This window comes from Aquarana catesbeiana, linkage group LG02 (assembly GCF_042186555.1).
Source record: "Aquarana catesbeiana isolate 2022-GZ linkage group LG02, ASM4218655v1, whole genome shotgun sequence".
Classification (NCBI taxonomy): Eukaryota; Metazoa; Chordata; class Amphibia; order Anura; family Ranidae; genus Aquarana; species Aquarana catesbeiana.
The window spans coordinates 812,458,636-812,477,128 of record NC_133325.1 but is presented as its reverse complement, the minus strand read 5'-3'; the positions used below and the strand labels follow the sequence as shown (position 1 = coordinate 812,477,128).

General features: G+C 47.1%; 1 protein-coding gene and 2 pseudogenes across 4 annotated transcripts in view; 1 reads left to right on the top strand and 2 right to left on the bottom strand.

Annotated features, from left to right (window-relative positions):
* The window catches only part of LOC141129518 (uncharacterized), a 148,430-nt gene that overhangs the window by 41,270 nt on the left and 88,667 nt on the right, over positions 1–18,493 (top strand). The window lies entirely within an intron of this gene.
* On the bottom strand, positions 2,339–14,646 carry LOC141129896 (uncharacterized; annotated as a pseudogene).
* LOC141130886 (U2 spliceosomal RNA) lies at positions 14,811–15,018 on the bottom strand (annotated as a pseudogene).

The window sequence follows — 18,493 nt, the reverse complement described above, 5'->3', positions numbered from 1 at the left end:
GTCATATTCCCCACCAGAGATTTAATGGAGCAATGGAAGAGGGTAGGTTGCATCAATGATGGAATCTATTATTATAGTCATACCAAAGTCATACTTCTTCCTACAGGCCAATATCCTTGCTGGGTACTGATGTTAAAATCCTAGCAGGGATACTGGCCTCTAGGTTAAAGAAGATAATCTCAAAATGTGTACAATACATCCTGATCAATGACGATTTGTACCGAATAGGGCAACTACTATAAACATAAGGCGGGTATACTTAAATTTGCAAGCTCTGACGATTGACATGGGATCAAGGGCCATATTATCATTGGACACAGCCAAGGCTTTTGATAGCTTGGAGTGGCACTGTCTATGACAGGTTCTGGCGGCTTTTCGGTTTGGGCCAGGGTTTGTAAAATGGGTAAAACTGTTGTATGGGGAACCCAAAGTTAAAGTTAAAATAAACAATGAGTGTTCAGAAGGATTTCCATAACCCGGGGGGACGAGACAGGGATGTCCTCTATCGCCCCTGCTCTTCTCTCTGGCGATGGAACCACTGGCTATAACTATTTGATCATCGGTAAATATCCAAGGGTTTAAGAGAACATCAGGGGAGAAAAGAATAGCAATGTATTCAGATGACATACTCTTATTTCTGAGGGACACTCAGTCCTCCCTAATTGCAGCAATGGATGTGATAAAAGATTTTTGGACAGATTTCCGGTCTAAAGATAAATTGGGAAGAATCAATGCTCCTAGCAGTAGATCCTATTGAGACCTTGTTGCCTGTTGGGGTTCCACAAATGGAAATAGTTAATAAAATGAAATATTTGGGAGCATACATAACTGCAAACCCTAAACAGTATATTAATAATAATCTAGTTCCATTAATGGAAAGATTTAAATGTAAGTGGGGGATGTGGTGCCGTTTACCTTTGTCATTAGCAGGAAGATGTACTCTGATAAAGATGATCTGGATGCCTCAACTTCTATATATATATTACACAACTCACCACTTAGGATACCAAAACAATGGTTTCAAAAGATAGATGTGATCTTTAGGGAACTAATGTGGAAAAAGAAACAACCTAGGATAAAACTACAGGTTTTTGCAACTGCCGAAGGAAGAAAGGGGTCTCGCGGTTCCACATCTCTGGAGCTATTTTTTGGTAGCACAATTACAACATCTGAGGGGATGTAACCTTCAGGAGGGAGAGGGGGGTGAATAGGAAAATTATGCTTTTAAGTACAAAACATAACATAAATTGAGGCTCTAGAGGCCGAGTCATTGGTAACCTCACCCACTTCTTAGTTGATTAAAAAGCTATGGAAAATAGTTTAGGAGACGTTGGGATATCGGGGCTATACTGTATTTTTGCCTATTTGGAACAACAAATATTTACTGGAAGTTGAAAATATAGAGAAGATTAAGGAATGGGACAGATGTGGTTTAGTGCGACTGGCCCAACTGTATAGAGCAGTGATGGCGAACCTTGGCACCCCAGATGTTTTGGAACTACATTTCCCATGATGCTCAACTACACTGCAGAGTGCATGAGCATCATGGGAAATGTAGTTCCAAAACATGTGGAGTGCCAAGGTTTGCCATCACTGGTATAGAGGGACAACTCTTAAGTTATTTCAGGAACTTGGACAGGAGTTTGGAGTTTCGAAACAAGTCCTTCAAAAAATATTTACAAGTCAGACATGCATTGGATAAACAATTTAAAGAAAATCTATTGGAATGGAGTGGGATAGCTGCTCTTTGTAAAGTTACTGATGCAGGTCAGTCTAAAGGGCTGACATCGGGGATCTATGGAAGGACAAGTGAAGTGGCGAGAGATGTGAAAGAGGAACTTCCTTGTAAAAGACGATGGGTGGAGGATGTGGGGGATGTAACGGAAGAACAATGGAGGTATATACTGGAGGCAGGTCCACTGGTATCTCTATCTCCTTCACAACGAATGTCACATCTACTGCTACTTCATAGGACATACTATACCCAACCGAAGGCTATTTTTGTTTGAGAGGAGCTCAGATGCTAAATGCCCATGATGTGGGGGATTGAATGGAGATCTTATCCACAAGATGTGGAGATGTCCAAAGCTACCTAGGTATTGGGGGAGATTACTGGTAATATAAAAATGATTTTTGAAGTAGATCTTGAATGTGCATATGTATGCATTTTGGGATATATAAGGGAAGAGGGTGTAGTAAATAAAGATCAAAATGCAGTAATTAGGTGATTGTTTCTAGCCAGGAAATTAATAGCATGAAAATGGCTAGCAGAGAACCCACCAACTCATGGAGAATGGGTAAAAGAGGTAGAAAATGTAATTATAAAAGAAAGATCCGTTTACACTAAAAGAGGTAAAATTGGGACATTTAAGAAAATATGGGACCCTTGGTTAAATGATGAAAATATTTAGTGAGATACGGAGATAAATGGAAACAATCAGAAGAAATAAATAAAGTGGAGGAATATGTTGGAAAACGCTGGGGGAAATAACTAAATATAGATTCTCTTGGGACTTTCCTTTTTTTTTATTTTTTTGTCCTTGCTTAAAAGTGGCAAAGGGAAGGATAGTGAAGATAAAGTGACAGTTGTAAAGGAATACTTTTTTTCCCTCCTTCTTTCCTTTTCTCTCTCCTTGGAGAAGAAGGTAATATAACGTCGTATTGTGGTATTAAAAGGAAGTGTTTTTATGAATGTACAGTATGAGAATGTTTGAGATAAAAGTGATGATTGCTAATGCTTGTAAAAAGGAAAACAGTTTTTGGAAATGAAGATTACATGAAAAAAAAAATAACATTATATAGAGGTGATAATACAGTATTATTATCAGTACATATCATAGATACCCCACAGCAGCAATGTGTCCCCTCCATGTCCTCCTCCTGTGTCCCCTCCATGTCCTCCTCCTGTGTCCCCTCCATGTCCTCCTCCTGTGTCCCCTCCATGTCCTCCTCCTGTGTCCCTTCCATGTCCTCCTCCTGTGTCCCCTCCATGTCCTCCTCCTGTGTCCCCTCCATGTCCTCCTCCTGTGTCCCCTCCATGTCCTCCTCCTGTGGGCTCTTCTCTGTATGTAAGAACATTATATAGAGGTGATAATACAGTATAATCATCTTCAATCATGGTGTCCAGCAATGCAGAACATTGTCTATTATGATGGGTGATGTCTGCTGATACACCAAAAGAAAAAACTTGGAATGTGGGGTCTTGGAGGAATTGTCATTGACCAGGTATGGTTATGTCTATATTTGGGTAGTGATGTCAGCCAGGTTACCCTGCCCCATTATATGCATTCCACAGTGAGGACCAGAAGCAGTCATTTGTGGTCAGGATTGGACATGTTGGAGTGTTTTTGTTTTTTTCAGCAGATCATTGAGTGTTATTTATTGTGAATGATGAGAATCTGCTTCACTGGATGACTTGATTGACAATGGGTTTACATTGGGGGACTTTATTAAATAAGGGTCCTGTAAAAAAAAGTGTGTGTGTGTTTATTATTTACTGTTTGGATTTTTTTTTATAATAGAAAGAGAGGCCTGTAGTATACCCCAAGGCAATAAATGGAGGGAGGGCCAGCATGACAGGGGTTAATGGGGGCTTAGAGACTGGGAGTAATGGTAAGGGGGGGCATGTCAGGGATTGTTAGGGGTTTGCAGAGTGGGTCATGAGATGGGGGTGGAGCTTTAGGGGGAAGTGAGTTGGGGGAAGGATAGGGGGGTGGTGTTTCAGTTGCAGAGGAAGAGCGTGGAAACAACTTCCCACCCTCCCGTCCTAATTTTTAGGGGAATTTGTGTTGTTTTGGGAGTCTTGAGAGTTTTCAGGAACAGGTTTTTGATTGAAAATGTAAACTTCATTTTGCAAGAAAATATACAAAAAACAAATACTTCAACAGGGTACATTCCACTCTGTACTGCGAAGCAGCGCATAAATACACTACATAACAATACATTTCCAAGCATACAAATAAATGACATTCATCCTGCGGTATGATGCCTGATGTGTTGTGCAGAGTAATAATACCCCGAAACATCACATCATGCATGGCGCCGCATTACCCTGAAAGCATTATTTCAAAAAAACATGTCACAAAAAATCATATACCATCAGGTAGCATTCAAATGGGCAATGGGTGTGATGGGGGGGGGAAGGAGATGGGGTAGGGGAGGGAGAAGAGTTCACAGGCCCAAAGCTTTATTGAACTGCCAAAGGATACACAGGGGAAAGGGGGGAGGAGAAATCTTCAGACCTCCTCTTCCTCCCTGAAGTTTCTTTAACCACTTGCCGACCGCCGCACGACTATATACGTCGGCAGAATGGCACGGGCAGGCAAAAGGACTTACATGTACGTCCTTGCCTGCCCGCGGGTGGGGGGTCCGATCGGACCCCCCCCCGGTGCCAGCGGCGGTCGGCAAATCTCCCCCGGCGATCGGAGGTGAGGGGGAGGCCATCCATTCGTGGCCCCCCCCTCGCGATCGCTCTCAGCCAATGGGATCATTTCCCTGCCTCTGTATTGTACACAGAGGCAGAGGAAATGATGTCATCTCTCCTCGGCTCGGTATTTTCCGTTCCGGGCCGAGGAGAGAAGACTGCAATGTGAGTGCACAACACACACACACACACACACACACTACACACACAGTAGAACATGCCAGGCACACAAAACACCCCGATCCCCCCCCCGATCGCCCCCCGATCCCCCCCCCCCCCCCCCCCCCCCCCCCCTGTCACAAACTGACACCAGCAGGTTTTTTTTTTTTTTTTTTTTTTTCTGATTACTGTATTGGTGTCAGTTTGTGACATTTACAGTGTTAGGACAGTTAGTATTACCCCCCTGTAGGTCTAGGGTACCCCCCTAACCCCCCCTAATAAAGTTTTAACCCCTTGATCACCCCCCGTCACCAGTGTCGCTAAGCGATCATTTTTCTGATCGCTGTATTAGTGTCGCTGGTGACGCTAGTTAGTGAGGTAAATATTTAGGTTCGCCGTCAGCGTTTTATAGCGACAGGGACCCCCATATACTACCTAATAAATGTTTTAACCCCTTGATTGCCCCCTAGTTAACCCTTTCACCACTGATCACTGTATAACCGTTACGGGTGACGCTAGTTAGTTTGTTTATTTTTTATAGTGTCAGGGCACCCGCCGAATAAAGATTTAGCCCCCTGATCGCCCGGCGGTGATATGCGTCGCCCCAGGCAGCGTCAGATTAGCGCCAGTAACGCTAACACCCACGCACGCAGCATACGCCTCCCTTAGTGGTATAGTATCTGTACGGATCAATATCTGATCCGATCAGATCTATACTAGCGTCCCCAGCAGTTTAGGGTTCCCAAAAACACAGTGTTAGCGGGATCAGCCCAGATACCTGCTAGCACCTGCGTTTTGCCCCTCCGCCCGGCTCGGCCCAGCCCACCCAAGTGCAGTATCGATCGATCACGGTCACTTACAAAACACTAAACGCATAACTGCAGCGTTCGCAGAGTCAGGCCTGATCCCTGCGATCGCTAACAGTTTTTTGGTAGCGTTTTGGTGAACTGGCAAGCACCAGCCCCAGGCAGCGTCAGGTTAGTGCCAGTAGCGCTAACACCCACGCACGCACCGTACACCTCCCTTAGTGGTATAGTATCTGAACTGATCAATATCTGATCTGATCCGATCAGATCTATACTGGCATCCCCAGCAGTTTAGGGTTCCCAAAAACGCAGTGTTAGCGGGATCAGCCCAGATACCTGCTAGCACCTGCGTTTTGCCCCTCCGCCCGGCCCAGCCCAGCCCACCCAAGTGCAGTATCGATCGATCACTGTCACTTACAAAACACTAAACGCATAACTGCAGCGTTCGCAGAGTCAGGCCTGATCCCTGCGATCGTTAACAGTTTTTTTGGTAGCGTTTTGGTGAACTGGCAAGCGCCAGCGGCCTAGTACACCCCGGTCATAGTCAAACCAGCACTGCAGTAACACTTGGTGACGTGGCGAGTCCCATAAGTGCAGTTCAAGCTGGTGAGGTGGCAAGCACAAGTAGTGTCCCGCTGCCACAAAGAAGACAAACACAGGCCCGTCGTGCCCATAATGCCCTTCCTGCTGCATTCGCCAATCCTAATCGGGAACCCACCACTTCTGCAGCGCCCGTACTTCCCCCATTCACATCCCCAACCAAATGCAGTCGGCTGCATGAGAGGCATTTTCTTTATGTCCTCCCGAGTACCCCTACCCAACGAACTCCCCCAAAAAAGATGTCGTGTCTGCAGTAAGCGCGGATATAGGCGTGACACCCGCTATTATTGTCCCTCCTGTCCTGACAATCCTGGTCTTTGCATTGGTGAATGTTTTGAATGCTACCATTCACTAGTTGAGTATTTGCGTAGGGTACAGCATTGCACAGACTAGGACACACTTTCACAGGGTCTCCCAAGATGCCATCGCATTTTGAGAGACCCGAACCTGGAACCGGTTACAGTTATAAAAGTTACAGTTACAAAAAAAGTGTAAAAAAAAAAAAAAAAACACAAACAAAAATATAAAATAAAAAGTAATAGTTGTCGTTTTATTGTTCTCTCTCTATTCTCTCTCTCTCTATTCTCTCTATTGTTCTGCTCTTTTTTACTGTATTCTATTCTGCAATGTTTTATTGTTATTATGTTTTATCATGTTTGCTTTTCAGGTATGCAATTTTTTATACTTTACCATTTACTGTGCTTTATTGTTAGCCATATTTTTGTCTTCAGGTACAGCATTCACGACTTTGAGTGGTTATACCAAAATGATGCTTGCAGGTTTAGGTATCATCTTGGTATCATTCTTTTCAGCCAGCGGTCGGCTTTCATGTAAAAGCAATCCTAGCGGCTAATTAGCCTCTAGACTGCTTTTACAAGCAGTGGGAGAGAATGCCCCCCCCCCATCGTCTTCCGTGTTTTTCTCTGGCTCTCCTGTCTCAACAGGGAACCTGAGAATGCAGCCGGTGATTCAGCCAGCTGACCATAGAGCTGATCAGAGACCAGAGTGGCTCCAAACATCTCTATGGCCTAAGAAACCGGAAGCTACGAGCATTTTATGACTTAGATTTCGCCGGATGTAAATAGCGCCATTGGGAAATTGGGGAAGCATTTTATCACACCGATCTTGGTGTGGTCAGATGCTTTGAGGGCAGAGGAGAAATCTAGGGTCTAATAGACCCCAATTTTTTCAAAAAAGAGTACCTGTCACTACCTATTGCTATCATAGGTGATATTTACATTCCCTGAGATAACAGTAAAAATGATTAAAAAAAAAAAAAAATGAAAGGAACAGTTTTAAAATAAGATAAAAAAGCAAAAAAATAATAAAGAAAAAAAAAAAAAAAAAAAAAAAAAAAAAGCACCCCTGTCCCCCCTGCTCTCGCGCTAAGGCGAACGCAAGCGTCGGTCTGGCGTCAAATGTAAACAGCAATTGCACCATGCATGTGAGGTATCACCGCGACGGTTAGATCGAGGGCAGTAATTTTAGCAGTAGACCTCCTCTGTAAATCTAAAGTGGTAACCTGTAAAGGCTTTTAAAGGCTTTTAAAAATGTATTTATTTTGTTGCCACTGCACGTTTGTGCGCAATTGTAAAGCATGTCATGTTTGGTATCCATGTACTCGGCCTAAGATCATCTTTTTTATTTCATCAAACATTTGGGCAATATAGTGTGTTTTAGTGCATTAAAATGTAAAAAAGTGTGTTTTTTCCCCAAAAAATGCGTTTGAAAAATCGCTGCGCAAATACTGTGTGAAAAAAAAAAATTAAACACCCACCATTTTAATCTGTAGGGCATTTGCTTTAAAAAAATATATAATGTTTGGGGGTTCAAAGTAATTTTCTTGCAAAAAAAAATAATTTTTTCATGTAATCAAAAAGTGTCAGAAAGGGCATTGTCTTCAAGTGGTTAGAAAAGAGTGGGTGATGTGTGACATAAGCTTCTAAATGTTGTGCATAGAATGCCAGGACAGTTCAAACCCCCCCCAAATGACCCCATTTTGGAAAGTAGACACCCCAAGCTATTTGCTGAGAGGCATGTCGAGTCCATGGAATATTTTATATTGTGACACAAGTTGCGGGAAAGAGACAAATTTTTTTTTTTTTTTTTTTTTTTTTGCACAAAGTTGTCACTAAATTATATATTGCTCAAACATGCCATGGGAATATGTGAAATTACACCCCAAAATACATTCTGCTGCTTCTCCTGAGTACGGGGATACCACATGTGTGAGACTTTTTGGGAGCCTAGCCGCGTATGGGACCCCGAAAACCAAGCACCGCCTTCAGGCTTTCTAAGGGCGTAAATTTTTGATTTCACTCTTCACTGCCTATCACAGTCTCGGAGGCCATGGAATGCCCAGGTGGCACAAACCCCCCCCAAATGACCCCATTTTGGAAAGTAGACACCCAAAGCTATTTGATGAGAGGTATAGTGAGTATTTTGCAGACCTCACTTTTTGTCACAAAGTTTTGAAAATTAAAAAAAGAAAAAAAAAATTTTTTTTTTGGTCTTTCTTCATTTTCAAAAACAAATGAGAGCTGCAAAATACTCACCATGCCTCTCAGCAAATAGCTTGGGGTGTCTACTTTCCAAAATGGGGTCATTTGGGGGGGGTTTGTGCCACCTGGGCATTCCATGACCTCCGAAACTGTGATAGGCAGTGAAGAGTGAAATCAAAAATGTACACCCTTAGAAATCCTGAAGGCGGTGATTGGTTTTCGGGGTCCCGTACGCGGCTAGGCTCCTAAAAAGTCCCACACATGTGGTATCCCCATACTCAGGAGAAGCAGCAGAATGTATTTTGGGGTGCAATTCCACATATGCCCATGACCTGTGTGAGCAATATATCATTTAGTGACAACTTTGTGCAAAAAAAAAAAAAAAAATAAATAAATTGTCACTTTCCCGCAACTTGTGTCAAAATATAAAATATTCCATGGACTCAACATGCCTCTCAGCAAATAGCTTGGGGTGTCTACTTTCCAAAATGGGGTCATTTGGGGGGGGTTTGTGCCATCTGGGCATTTTATGGCCTTCAAAACTGTGATAGGTAGTGAGGAGTAAAATCAAAAATGTACGCCCTTAGAAATCCTGAAGGCGGTGATTTGTTTTCGGGGCCCCGTATGCGGCTAGGCTCCCAAAAAGTCCCACACATGTGGTATCCCCATACTCAGGAGAAGCAGCTAAATGTATTTTGGGGTGCAATTCCACATATGCCCATGGCCTGTGTGAGCAATATATCATTTAGTGACAACTTTTTGTAATTTTTTTTTTTTTTTTGTCATTATTCAATCACTTGGGACAAAAAAAATGAATATTCAATGGGCTCAACATGCCTATCAGCAATTTCCTTGGGGTGTCTACTTTCCAAAATGGGGTCATTTGTGGGGGTTTTGTACTGCCCTGCCATTTTAGCACCTCAAGAAACGACATAGGCAGTCATAAATTAAAGGCTGTGTAAATTCCAGAAAATGTACCCTAGATTGTAGGCGCTATAACTTTTGCGCAAACCAATAAATATACACTTATTGACATTTTTTTTACCAAAGACATGTGGCCAAATACATTTTGGCCTAAATGTATGACTAAAATTGAGTTTATTGGATTTTTTTTAGAACAAAAAGTAGAAAATATCATTTTTTTTCAAAATTTTCGGTCTTTTTCCGTGTATAGCGCAAAAAATAAAAACGGCAGAGGTGATCAAATACCATCAAAAGAAAGCTCTATTTGTGGGAAGAAAAGGACGCAAATTTCGTTTGGTTACAGCATTGCATGACCGCGCAATTAGCAGTTAAAGCGACGCAGTGCCAATTTGTAAAAAGTGCTCTGGTCAGGAAGGGGGTAAATCCTTCCGGGGCTGAAGTGGTTAAGTAATAGTCTCTGAGCAGACTGTGAACCAGTCTGCGACATTCCTCGATGGACATCCTCTCCCGCTGGTGGATGAGGCACTTTCTGGTGCACCACAAAGCGTCCTTAAAGCAACACAGCACCCGCCAGGCACCGTCAATGTCCTCCTGTGAATGAGTTCCACAGAAGAATCTGTTCAACACACCAAAGTGTGTGAAAGCAGTCTGTGGTACAAAGTCTTTCAGTTCAGGTTCCAAGGCCCTCAACAGGTCCTGTGCAAAGGGACACTCCCAGAAAACATGCAAAGCAGTTTCCTCCTGGATGATGCAAAAGGGGCAGTGCCTGTATCTGCACAGGTTTCTGGCATGCATGAATGTCCTGAGTGGCAACCCCCCTTGGATTGCCATCCATGCCAGATCTTTGTGCCTGTTGGTGAGTCTCTTTGAAGAAACATTCCTTCAGACCACTTTACAAGTGGCTGAAGGGAGACCTGGAACAGTCTCGACAATGTCCGATGCTCTAATCAACTTGTGGATAGTTTTTGGCTTTCACAAGTCGGGCTTCACTCCATGCAGCCCCTGCTCCTTGATAAACTTAAAAGTATCCAAGTAATACCAAGGAGTGTCACAGTTGTAGGGGATGGAGCTGTCCCATTTGTCCCATCCAAGGGTCCTCCAAAGAGGCAGGAGGAAAAAACGGGACATGGAGTTACCACCAGAGTTCACAGTTCTGTCCACCAATGTCCTGCGGATGCAGTTACAAGCAAAGCACACCCTCAGTAGGGTAGTGATGTTGGGCATGCCCTTACCGCCCTTGAGTGGTTCCTTGAACATAACCGCCCACTTCACTCTGTCCATTTTGGAGCTCCAGATGAAGTGGAACACCGCCCTGGTGATGGCCTTGCAGGTGTTAACCCGGGGGGGGCAGGCCTGGGCGAGGTACTGCAACACAGGGAGAATCTCGCTGTGAAGTACCAGTGTTTTACCTTCGATGGTGAGTTCTCTGAGGCTCCAAAGTCCAAACTTTTGTCGCATCTTTGCCAGTCTTTCCTCCCAGGACTTCAGGGCTGAGCCCTCAGCTCCAAACCAGACCCCAAGAATTTTGATGAAGTCCGCCTTGATGCTGAAAGGAATGGGTGCAGAAGAAGGCAGGAACCACTTTCCGAAGAGCATGACCTCTGACTTCCCGCAGTTGACCTTTGGCCCTGAAGCTTGGAGGAAGTCCTCATAGGTCTGGGTGAGTGAGTCGATGGAGCGCCGATCAGAACAGAACACCGTCACGTCATCCATGTAGAGTAAGCACTTGACCTCCCGTCTGTCCGGTCCTGGTGCGGTGATCCCTCTGATCTCTGGGTTCCGTCTGATGCTTCGGGCGAAGAGCTCTATACAGCAAACAAAAAGCAGAGGTGGTGAGAGAGGGCAGCCTTGTCTGAACCCAGACAAAATTAGAAAGGGGTCAGTTTTACAGCCATTTACCAGCACCAAACTAGAAATGTCAGTGTACATTACATTCACATACGAACAAAACATTTCCCCGAGACCAAACCTGGGCAGAGCTCTGCACATAAACTCGTGGGAGACACGGTCAAAGGCCTTCTCCTGGTCAAGACTGACCAGGGCCACGTGCACACGGCGGCCATAAATGTATTGGACCATGTCCCGGACAAGCGCAAGGCTGTCCACAATCCTGCGACCAGGAATGCCACAAGTCTTATCCGGGTGGATGATCTGTCCATTGACAGACTTCAGCCTGTTGGCCAGAACCTTGGCGAGGATTTTGTAGTCCACGTTCAGAAGAGAGATCGGACGCCAATTTTTTAAATCCGATCTCTCCCCCTTCTGTTTATACAAAATCGTGATCATCCCCTCCCTCAGTGACGGAGGCATTCTGCCCTCCACCACCATCTCCTCGTATAGCTCAAGCAGGTCCGGGCCCATGAGATCCCACAGTGCTACATAGAGCTCAACTGGAAGACCATCGCAGCCCGGGGTCCTGCCTCGCCTAAAGGATTTAGCGGCAGAGTGCAGCTCCTCCAACACCAAGGGGGCGTTGATGGCTGATGAACCTGCAGGATCAATTTGGTTAGAGATACCTGACAGGAACCTGTCGGCCGCCTGTGTGTCGGTTTCTTTCGTGGAGTAGAGGTTGGTGTAGTAGTTGCTGACCACTTGCATCACAGCCTCCTTCCCTTTTGGAGTGTTCCAGTGTCATCACACAGCTCTGCCAAGGGTGTGTGTCCTGAGTGAAGTTTCCTGAAAAAGAAAGAATTACACTTCTCACCTTTCTCAAGATTCTCCACCTTGGCACGGAAGACAATGTGCCTGGATTCTTCCTCGAAGTGTCCTTTCAGGCTCCTCTTGGTATCCTCCAGGTCCCAGCCACAGTGATAAAGGTCCTGCAGGGACTGCAACTGATTTTGCAATCTCCTGAGTTCCCTCTTCCTAGCACACACTTGCTGGCGTCCCCTTGCCTGAAAGAAGATGGGCAGCTTGACTTTCACAAACTCCCACCAATCACTTACCCTTCCGAAGAATCTGTTTTCCTCTGTCCAGGTGGCATAGGCCTCCCGGAGTTCCCCCATCAATTCCTCGTTTTCCAGCAGGGTACTATTCAGCTTCCAGGAACCCGGTCCGTGGGCAAAGCCCTCGCCCAGGTAGCCCTGAAAGTGAATAGCCCTGTGGTCAGAGGAAAAGCAGGGGATCATGGAGAAGTCACGATGCTTGACTGTTCTTGAAGTGAGCACGAAGTCAATCCTGGAACGCACAGGTCCGTCAGGTCTGCACCATGAATAGTTTTTTCCCTATGGATCCCACGGCGTCCTGCAGGGAAGCCTCGGAGATCATCTCCTTGAGCAGCCTAGAAGTAGTATCAAGTTTTGCGTACCTGCTGGAGCTGCACCCGTCTTCCTCTATCGGACAGTTGAAATCACCGCCGATCACTACTGCTCTGGTGGTGACGAGTTGGGTCCGCAGGGTCTGGAAAAGTTCCAGCTGCGCACTCTTATCTGGGGGGGCGTACACGTTGATGAGCCTAATTGGCTCTCCCACCCACGAGCTATCTATGACCAGAAGATGGCAACAGACTAGCTCATGGATAAAGTCAACCGTGAAGCGTCCACCCCTGACAAGAATGGCTACCCATGCAGATTTACAATCGCCACCCCCGGACCAGTAGGAGGGACCAAGGGTTCACTGAGAGGTCAGATGGGTGTACCTCCTCAGGGAAGGAAGAGCGCACTCCTGGAGCATGTAGACATCACTCTGTAGACATCTACGCTGTGTAGAAAGAAATGTCAGCACCGCTTGCCTTCTAGATGTATCATTGATACTCCTCACATTAATGGAAAAGATTGAGATCTCAGCCATGATGAAAAGGGTATGAGGGTCTAGTCAACAAGGGGTCAAACATACCTCCCCGGAGGGGGGGTGGCTCTTCCATTGCATCCTCTGCCTGTCCTGTGTTCTGGACCAGACCCAGCTCCTTAAGGACAGCCTCCATCATCTTCTGGTTGATATTGACGTTGAGGTTGAGGGGGGGTCAGGCTCGGAGTCTGCCATGATCTCCTCCTCTTCCTCCTCCTCCACTACTTGCTGTGGTCCATCGCTGTCGCGCTGGACCCCGTTGGGCCGTTTGGTGGAGGTGGCGGGTTCCTCAGCTGTTGGGCTCTCTGGCTTCCGTTTCCGGCTTCCTGTTGGGCCACTAGTGGGGGTGGAGGGAGGTGGGAGGGTGGGGAAGTCCTCCAGGGTTCAGGGGGGAGGGGTGGGGAGGGGCTCCTCCGGCACAGAGGGGGTGGGTGGGGGTGTGCTGGAGGCAGGGGGTGGGGCAGGGGGGTGGGAGTGGACTCACCTGTGGCCTTTCGAGGCTCCTTTGGATTCTTTGGTTTGTTTTCTGGCAGCTTCCTCCCGGTGCTGGAGGGTGGCTTACCCTGAATCAAGGCTCCAGCATAGGTCCAGGTCCTCTGGGGGCAGTGCATGAAGACATGCTCTGCCAATCCTCAAAGGTTGCAGGCTTTGGACCTCGGACAGTCCTTGGTCTCGTGGCCTGTAACCCTACAGAATCTGCAAGCAAGCTCTGTACAATCCTTACCTATGTGTCCCAGCTGGCCACACCTGTTGCAGTTGTAGGGTATGCCGGGGTAGAAAAGGATTCCTGCGTATGATCCCAGAGAGAACGGCTGCAGGTGCTGGATGTCCCACGAAGGGTCTTTCCTAAGTTTGCAAAGCACAGACCACTTACCTATCCAGAAGCCGTTGGCATCGAGGATTTGGATCGGGTCCTTTACCATAGTGCAGAACCTCTGGAGGTAGGTGGCTATGTCCTTTCCTTTGGTATGGGGGTTCCTCGTGGTCACCGTCACCCGCTTTTCATCCCGTGTTATGGGGCAGTTCGCAGTGAACTTCCGGAAAGGGGATTCAGGGCCACTGGTCTTCACCATCTCCCAGTATCTTCTGCAGACCTGAAAAGACACAAAAGTTATGAAGAAAGTACCTTTTGTGAAGGTCTGCATGGAAAGTGTCTCCGCTTTGCTGAACCCCTGCTCCAAGATCATCTTCTTTCCGAAGATCTCCGGGGTCATGTTGGGGACTCTTCCATCCACCTCCTTCAGCTGCAGCACAACCTTCTGGTTTATCCAAGGCTCAAGGGCTAGGAGCTTGTCTGCAGGCAGGTCTGGCTTGGCTGGTCCCGGTTGGCTGGTGCCGACTGGGGTAGAGGTGAGGGTTGAGGCAGAGGCATTCTCGGGCTCTTCTGGGAAATGGCTGGAACAGGGTTCTTCTTCTCCTTGCTGGTCTTCTTGTTGCTCTTCCCCATCGTCGAGGAGTTGGGTGTCGCTTCAGGTGTTCTTAGGCGGCTTCCTTCTGGTTCCTCGACGTCTTCGCTCTTTTCGTAGCCTTTACAAAGGCTCTAGCATCTACTGCCCGGAGGTAGTAATGTGGAGTGGGGGAAGAGGGAAGACCGCAATCTCGTTCCTTGTGGGGGCTAAGCCTCTAGCCCAATAGCAGCAAGTAGGTGAAGCTGAATTTAATCAACGATCCTACAAGGCTGAGCAGAGGGTACCCCACAAGGACCAAATGGCTTGGATAGATACAAGTGGTTCTCAACGTCCTAGCTGTGAAGCAGAGACACCCCTAAGGGCTATAGTCGATACTACACTTGATCTTAGCCAAAAGGCTGAGAAGCGATCGGGAACAGGTGGTGCACTTGGCGGGGTGCAAGGTTCTTTTAGATCATATGGGCACTTAAAAGGTATGGTGTGGGGACCCGTCCAGGGGCGTCGGGAGGGGGTGGCTAGCCGTGGCTGAAGCCCCGAATGTGCCCCCGAAAAGCCCCGAGCCTCAGGCATGCAGCTCTTCATTAAAGCCCCGAGCGGCGAGCGCCAGGACCGATCTGATCCCGAGCGCCGCCGAATTTGGCCGAGTTTGGCTGAGTGCCGTAGCAGGTCCCGCCTTCTGGAGCCTGCAACGCCTATGATGGACGTCCCCCTGGTCCAATGCTCGGACCGCGGGACGTGTGACGTCCATCATAGGCGCTGCAGGCTCCAGAAGGCGGGAATTTCAATGCGGCTGCCGCGCCACTGTAAGATCCCCGCTCAGCGCTCGGGCGGCCCGCTCTCCTCTCCACCTCGGCTCCTCCTCGTCCTCTGACTGCCTGGCTGCTGTGACACCGCACACCACGGCTGAGCTGAGGTAGGTCAGACAGTGTATGTGGGTCAGGCTGGTCAGTGTAGGTAAATGTCAGTGTAGGTAGGTCAGTGTAGGTAGGTCACTACGGTCAGTGTAGGTAGGTCAGTGTATGTAAGTGTCAGTGTATGTAAATGTCAGTGTAGGTAAATGTCAGTGCAGGTAGGTCACTATGGTCAGTGTAGGTAGGTCAGTGTATGTAAATGTCAGTGTAGGTAAATGTCAGTGTAGGTAAATGTCAGTGTAGGTAAATGTCAGTGTAGGTAAATGTCAGTGCAGGTAGGTCACTATGGTCAGTGTAGGTAGGTCAGTGTAGGTAAATGTCAGTGTAGGTAAATGTCAGTGTAGGTAAATGTCAGTGTAGGTAGGTAGGTCAGTGTATGTAAATGTCAGTGTAGGTAGGTCAGTGTATGTAAATGTCAGTGTATGTAAATGTCAGTGTAGGTAAATGTCAGTGTAGGTAGGTCACTACGGTCAGTGTAGGTAAATGTCAGTGTAGGTAGGTCAGTGTAGGTAGGTCACTACGGTCAGTGTAGGTAGGTCAGTGAATGTAAATTTCAGTGAATGTAAATGTCAGTGTAGATAAATGTCAGTGTAGGTAGGTCACTACGGTCAGTGTAGGTAGGTCAGTGTATGTAAGTGTCAGTGTATGTAAATGTCAGTGTAGGTAAATGTCAGTGTAGGTAGGTCACTACGGTCAGTGTAGGTAGGTCAGTGTATGTAAGTGTCAGTGTATGTAAATGTCAGTGTAGGTAAATGTCAGTGTAGGTAAATGTCAGTGTAGGTAGGTCACTATGGTCAGTGTAGGTAGGTCAGTGTATGTAAGTGTCAGTGTATGTAAATGTCAGTGTAGGTAAATGTCAGTGTAGGTAAATGTCAGTGTAGGTAGGTCACTATGGTCAGTGTAGGTAGGTCAGTGAATGTAAACTTCAGTGAATGTAAATGTCAGTGTAGGTAAATGTGAGTGTAGGTAGGTCAGTGCAGGTAGGTCACTACGGTCAGTGTAGGTAGGTCAGTGAATGTAAATGTCAGTGTAGGTAGGTCAGTGTAGGTAGGTCAGTGTAGGTAAATGTCAGTGTAGGTAGGTCAGTGTAGGTAGGTCAGTGTAGGTAAATGTCAGTGTAGGTAAATGTCAGTGTAGGTAGGTCAGTGTAGGTAGGTCAGTGTAGGTAAATGTCAGTGTAGGTAGGTCAGTGTAGGTAGGTCAGTGTAGGTAAATGTCAGTGTAGGTAAATGTCAGTGTAGGTATGTCAGTGTAGGTAGGTCAGTGTAGGTAGGTCAGTGTAGGTAAATGTCAGTGTAGGTAGGTCAGTGTAGGTAGGTCAGTGTAGGTAAATGTCAGTGTAGGTAAATGTCAGTGTAGGTAGGTCAGTGTAGGTAAATGTCAGTGTAGGTAGGTCAGTGTAGGTAAATGTCAGTGTAGGTAAATGTCAGTGTAGGTAGGTCAGTGTAGGTAGGTCAGTGTAGGTAGGTCAGTGTATGTAAATGTCAGTGTATGTAAATGTCAGTGTAGGTAAATGTCAGTGTAGGTAGGTCACTACGGTCAGTGTAGGTAGGTCAGTGAATGTAAAGGTCAGTGTTCACTACCGTCAGTGTTTGTAGGTCAGGTAGGTCACGGCCCAGCCAAAAAAAAAAGCCTGCATCACGTGTACAACACCCCCCCCCCCCCCCGGGTCCGGCCTTGGACTTCGGGCTGAAGCCCCTGGTCTTTTTGCCACCTAGCAACGCCCCTGAATGTAGTGATAATTGTATGAGAGTTCAGGACTCCACACCGGATAATCGACTTTCTACAGTCAGGGGTGTTCCTAGGTGGCAAAAAGACCAGGAGCTTCAAACCAAAGTCCAAGGCTGGGGGGGAGCGGGGAGAGGGGGCAGTAGTGGCGCTTGTTTTTTTGGCTGGGCGGTGGGTTGTGTGGCGGGGGGTAAGCTCACTTGTTGGTTGCTGCCTGGCTTACTGGTGCCCATCAATGCTGACCACTAAACTCACCTGCCTGACACTGACCATTACACTGACCTGACATACACACACACTGACCGACCTACCTGACACACACTGACCTACCTACCTGACATACACCGACTTACCTACCTACCTGACATACACTGACCTACCTGACACACACTGACCGACCTACCTGACATACACTGACCTACCTACCTGACATACACCGACTTACCTACCTACCTGACATACACTGACCTACCTGATACACACTGACCTACCTACCTACCATACACTGACCTACCTACCTACCTACCATACACTGACCTATCTACCTGACATACACTGACCTACCTACCATACACTGACCTACCTGACATACACTGACCTACCTGACACACACTGACCTACCTGACACACACTGACCTACCTACCTGACATACACTGACCTACCTACCTGACACACACTGACCTACCTGACATACACACATGCACTGACCTACCTACCTGACATACACTGACACGCACTAACCTACCTGACACACACTGACACGCATTGACCTACCTGACACACACTGAAATACCTGACACACACTGACATGCACTGACCTACCTACCTGACACACACTGACCTACCTACCTGACATACATACACTGACCTACCTACCTGACACACACTGACCTACCTACCTGACATACATACACTGACCTACCTGACCAGGAGTCAGACTTCATGTTGTGTCTTGCAGCAGCAGCTCAGCCGTGGTGTGTGATGCAGCCAGAGGAGAGGCGGAGAGCCGCCCGCCCGAGCCTTCTGGAGCCTGCATTCCCTATGATGGACGTCACACATCCTGCGGTCCCGGCATTGGACCAGCGGGATGTCCATCATAGGCGCTGCAGGCTCCAGAAGGCGGGACCTGCTATGTGACTCGGGCGCACTCTGCCTCACTCGGCGGCGCTCGGGATCAGATCGGTCCCTTCTCAGCGACGCTTGGGGCTAACATTAAAATTGTACATGCCTGACACCCGGGGCTTT